Source organism: Enhydra lutris, unplaced genomic scaffold (assembly GCF_002288905.1).
Source record: "Enhydra lutris kenyoni isolate GAN:26980312 unplaced genomic scaffold, ASM228890v2 scaffoldscaffold11, whole genome shotgun sequence".
Lineage (NCBI taxonomy): Eukaryota > Metazoa > Chordata > Mammalia > Carnivora > Mustelidae > Enhydra > Enhydra lutris.
This window is the reverse complement of record NW_019154095.1, coordinates 28,271,946-28,277,945: the sequence shown is the minus strand read 5'-3', so window position 1 is coordinate 28,277,945 and position 6,000 is coordinate 28,271,946.

Sequence of the window (6,000 nt, the reverse complement as noted above, 5' to 3'; positions counted from 1 at the left end):
ATATATATATACACCACATCTTCTTTATCCATTCATCTGTTGATGGACACATCTAGGTTCTTTCCATAGTTTGGCTATCGTGGACATTGCTGCTATAAACATTTGGGCGCATGTGCCCTTTGGATCACTATGTTTGTATTTTTAGGGTAAATACCCAGTAGTGCAATTGCTGGGTCATAGGGTAGCTCTATTTTCAACTTTTTGGGGAACCTCCATGCTCACATTGTGATTTTTAATTTTTCAAGGAACTACCATAATGTTTTCTACAGTGGCTCCACTATTTTACATTCCCACCAACAGTGCAAGAGGATTTCAATTTTTCCACATCTTCACCAACACTTGGTATTGCTGTATTTTTTTAAAGATTTTTTTCCTAAGACAGAGGATGAGCGTGGTGGGGGGGGGAGCAGAGGGAGAGAATCCCAAGCAGACTCCCCGCTGAGCCCAGAGCCCAATGGCGCACCATTTCACGGCCCTGAGATCAAGATTCTGATGCTTAACCAACTGAGTCACCCACGTGCCCCACTGTTTTTGTTTTTGTTTTTGTTTTTGTAGTAGTCATCCTATTGAACATGAGATGATATATCTTTGAATTTTAATTGTCATTTCCGCAACGCTGTTATTTGGCTTTTAACACCCAAGATTCACATTTTATAAATCTATGTTTTTTTCAGCCAGATTAATATTGGAAAAAATATGTCCCTCCACAAACTCGATGTAATGTTTAACAACATGATGTATAGAAAAGCCTTGTGACATTCCAAATGCATAGACCATTTAGACACATTTTTAGAAGTGACCCAGGTGTCAAAAGTAGGATAAGTATCTCGATAGCACAGCTAATTCTCAGTGTGAAACTTTCTCAATGATTGCATGTTTATCCTAAAGCCTTTTTTCCACATTTATCTTTCACGTGTAGCCCTTGGTTTTCCTGGTGCATGTTACCATCCCAGATGAGAGCACATTGAAGAAAATTGCAGATAGACAAGAAGATAACTAATATACAAAGCTACTGTTTATAAAAACCACATTGTTTGGTGGTCAAATCTATGTTTTAAGCATTTTACATTCAAACATGATAGCCTGTTATTGTTACATGGATAATTTATCATGTTTTTGTTAATTTTAGGAAACTGGAAATTTGGGGTTAGCATGTGCGTTATCATTTTTCCCATTTAAAAAATTGGAAAATGGGCTCCAACTGATGGAGAATGACCTTGTTTTCAGATAAGGGATACTGGTTTTACCTCTACCTGATTCTGATGAAAAACAACAAAAGTGTTTTAAACAGCCACAAACTTAGAGAAAAGTTGGAAAAACGTTTACTCTTGAACTAAGGGTCAGTTAGTAAGTTGATACCTCACCACTCTTGAATACTTCAGTGTGTGTTTCCTACAAAGAAGGAAATTCTCCTACATAATAGTATAATCATCAAAATCAGGAAATTAACACCAATACCTACTACCAGCTAATCCTTAGACCCCCATGTACGCTTCACCATTTGTCCCAGGAGTGGGCCTTATAGCAAAATGATCCAGGTTAGAACCACATGTTGTATTTCATGGCTAGGTCTCTTTAGAATGTCTTATCAGTCTTTCCTTGATTTTTATACCTCGACACATTTGAAACTTATAAATTAACTTGTACAAAGTCCCTCAGTTTGAGTTTGGTATTTCCTTATTATTACCTCTTATTCTGGACCCCTGTTTTTCATAGTGAACAAACCTATATGAAGAGTTAATAAACTAAAATGTAGACCAAAGAGTAGGAAATGATTTAAGACCCAAAATCACAAAAAGGAAAATAAAATGGATTTGACGGGGCGCCTGGGTGGCTCAGTGGGTTAAAGCCTCTGCCTTCGGCTCAGGTCATGATCCCGGGGTCCTGGGATCGAGCTCCGCATCGGGCTCTCTGCTCAGCAGGGAGCCTGCTTCCTCCTCTCTCTCTGCCTGCCTCTCTGCCTACTTGTGATCTCTATCTGTCAAATAAATAAATAAAATCTTTTAAAAAAAAATGGATTTGACAATAAAATGGATTTCTCAACAGAATGAGAAAAGTTACTTGACACAGAACTAGAGATCAACATATAGAACATACTCCTGGAAATCAAGCAAAACAAGAATACTGAGCCTCCTGTTATTTGAATAGGCAAATCACAGAAGAGGATGCCCAAATGCCAACAAATGTACAATGAGATGTTCTAACTAACTAGTAGAGGGGAAATGTAAAATAATAATGAAATACCACTTCTTACTCCTCAGAATTTCAAAAGAAAAGTCAGGTAGGTAATGTCATTAGGCAAATAGATAAACTTCTGTGAATTCATACAATGGAATACTACTATACATTAAAGTTAGAAGCTAAGGACACTTGGGTGGCTCAGTCAGTTAAGCATCTGCCTTTGGCTCAGGTCAGAATCCCAGGGTCCTGGGATCAAGTCCCGCATGAGGTTCCTTGCTCAGCAGGAAGCCTTCTTTCCCTCCAGTTGCTGTCCCCACTGCGTGTGCTCTCTCTCCCTGACAAATAAATAAATAAAATCTTTAAAAAAAAAAAAAGGTTAGAAGCTAAATACTTAATACCATAATGGCCACCACTTAGTGAAGTTGGAAATAAATGCATAGCACAATACAAATATATTTATATGCATTTGAGACATAATACTGTATATATTACACGGATAATTTAAGGATATATGTGAAATACATTAAAGGATACTCCTCAAGGGAGAGAAATGAGGCTCTGTATCCAGGATGAAAGAGGGAACCAAGGATTTTGCACAGACTTCTTGACAATACACCATAAAATAAGAGGATTAAGTATTCCTGTGCATCTGAGAACCAAAAGAAAGTGAGGAGTTAATTTCCATAACAAACTATCAAAAGATATAAATTATATCCGTGAACTTAAAAAATTATGTGACTATGGCAACTTTAACTTTTTTAAAGTGTTAAGATGACAATAAGCTAAATATAGTTGTAACCAAGACTTATAAATGTCGTAAGTTCACCTGTCAAGAGATATATTAAGATAAAAACTTCATGTGTTGCACTGTTCTGTCATTAATTCCTTGACACTAAATGGGTGTGTTGCAATTTACTTCAATTCTGACACCACATGGTGTTAGCACAGACCCCTCAAGTGAAGTGCAGAGTCCTTCAGAAGACTATCTCCACTTGAGGCCTTGTTTGGTTATTTGTACCCAATACTCCGGGTTTTTGATTACTTGAGGCCCCTCCAGCCTCCAATTTCCAATTTTTCATAGCTTTCAGATCTTGACTCAGAGTTTACTTCAACATTTTTATTTTTTTTTAAGATTTTATTAATTTATTTGACAGAGTATGAGAGAACACAAGCAAGGGGAGCAGCAGGCAGAGGGAGATGGAGAAGCAAGCTCTCCACGGAGCAGGGATCCCGATGTGGCACTCGATCCCAGGACCCTGAGATCATGACCTGAGCCAAAGGAAGACACTTAACTGACTGAGCCACCCAAGCCCCCCTCAACACTAATTTTTAAATGATTTTATTATTTTTAAAACAAATAATAACCCATCCAATTCTCTCTCTCTCTCTCTCTTTTTTAAATATTTTATTTACTTATTTATTTGAGAAAGAGTGACAGATAGCAAGAGAGAGCATCAACAGAGAGGAGAGGACGTGGGGCTCCATCCCAGGATCCTGGGATCATGATGGGAGCCGAAGCCAGACATTTGACCGACTGAGCCACCCCAGCACCCTTAACCCATCCAATTCTTGACATTTATTCCCTACGTTTTCTGTCAGCATCCGCGCTAATAAATGCACTAGCATGTTTCTTAATTACTCACTAGATTTTTGCATCTTAGTCTCCTCCAAGGCTCATGGGAGAAAACACGCATAAGTGAACTTTGCGTAAGTGAACAGACTATTCTTTGCCTACTCAACAGTCATCCCTAGTTAGAAATGTATTTCTTTGCTGTTAACCAAACCCTGATTTTGTTCAGATACTGCGTGGAGAGCCCTTGAAACAGCGGAAGATACATCCCTGCTCCAGACCTAGGGAATTATTCATAATTATGCCAGTCATAGTAACCTAGTTTGGGAGAAAAATGAAACAAGGACAAATGCAAATTAAAAATACATCAAGGTACCATTTCTCACCTATCATACAGGCACAATTTTAAAAGATTGACCATGTACTCTGTTGGAGAAGCTGTGGGGAAACAGGCACTCTGCTACACTGTTTGTGGGAGTGTTAAGTTGCACAATGTCTACAGAGCAGAAGTTGTCAATATTTATGAAAACTACATATGCCTTTAATCTCTGACTCCTGGGATTGAGTCCTATGCCAGGCTCCCTTTCTCATTCAAATAAATAAATAAATCTTTAAAAAAGTAATAAAACACAGTATCTTAGAATCAATGGAAATTAGAGTTAGATGAAGAATCCAGATAACTCAAAAGTATTAGAATAAGCACCAAATGTTCCTAAGCTGTCAGAGGTAGGGCTCTCTTGAAGCTTATGACAAGTAATACATAAAGGTATATGTAGGGGCACCTCGGTGTCTCAGTCTGTTAAGCGGAAGACTCTTGGTGTCAGCTCAGGTCCTGATCTCAGGGTCATGAGATAGAGCCTCCTGGCAGACTCTGCGTTCAGGGGAAGTCTGCTTCCCCCCTCTCTCTCTCCCTCTGCCCCTCCTCCATGTGCACACACACTCTCTTCCTGAAATAAATAACATTTTTTTTAAAAAGGTATAGGTATATTAGGGGGAATGAGATTATTGTTTAATTGTTACAGAGTTTCTGCTTGGGGTGGTGAAAAAGTTCTGAAGACGATAGTGCGAAGAGTTACTTAACATTGTGAATGTACTTAGTGCCATGGGACTGTATGCTTAAAAATGGTTATAATGAGGCCACCTGGATGGCTCAGTCATTGGAGCATGTGACTCTAGGTCTCAGGGTTGTGAGGTCAAAGCCCATGTTGGGTGGAGAGATTACTTTATATTTTTTTAAATTAAAATAAATAAATAAAAGGGGCACCTGGGTGGTGCAGCCAGTTTAATGTCTGACTCTTGATTTCCACTCAGGGCATGATCTCAGGGTTGTGGGATTGAGCCCCAAGACTCTCTCCCCCTCCCCGATGTGCTCCCTCTCTCTCCTCTGTGTCTCTGTCTCTCTCTGTCTCTCTCTCTCTCTCAACTAAATAAATAAATGTTTAAAATAAAATAAAATAAAGTCTTAAAAATAGAACATTTCTTTCTTAAAAATAAAATTAAACACTTTGTATCCAAGTAACACACTGTGTTAAATATTTGAAACGGGTATCTCAGGAAGCCTATAAATCGGTACTGAGGAAGTGAAAAAGCCAAGAAATAATGAGCACTCAATTCACATACATGATATAAATGTCAAAAAAATATGAAAAACTGCTCAACCTCACTAATTGTAAAAAAAAAAAAAAAAAAATCAGTCTATTTTCCACCTATCCTTTAGCGAAAGCAAACAGTGAATAGTATCTGAATGTATCAGTCAGGTTTGTGCTTAGATGTAACAAAACCCCCAAATGAAGCTCAAACAAAGAGGGGCTTTTCCTCTCATAATAAGCCTGGAGGTAGGCGGTCCAGAGCTGCTATTCTGGTTTTGCATTGCTATAAGAAACTGAAGTTCTTTTCATCTTTCTTCTTAGCTATCCTTAACATGTGGTCTTTAGCATCTTGCATTTTTCTAGTGGCTTCAAAACGGCTGTTCCATCTCCTGCAATGAGTTCTAGGCAAGAGGATTTTAAGTTTACTCCCTTTAACAACCTTTCTGGTTCAGCCCCTTAGCTACTTCTATTTACATCTCTTTTGCCAGAATTACACTACCTGACCACTCATGTAATTTTTTAAGCAGGGCATTTTTGTTTTTTACTCCAAACAGAATTGTATAGTGAATATTAGCTAGATTACAAGCAGTCTCTACTGAACCAGTGTTGCTTGGAATGAAAACTATGGTGTCAAAATCAAAATGAAAAGAACTATGATTT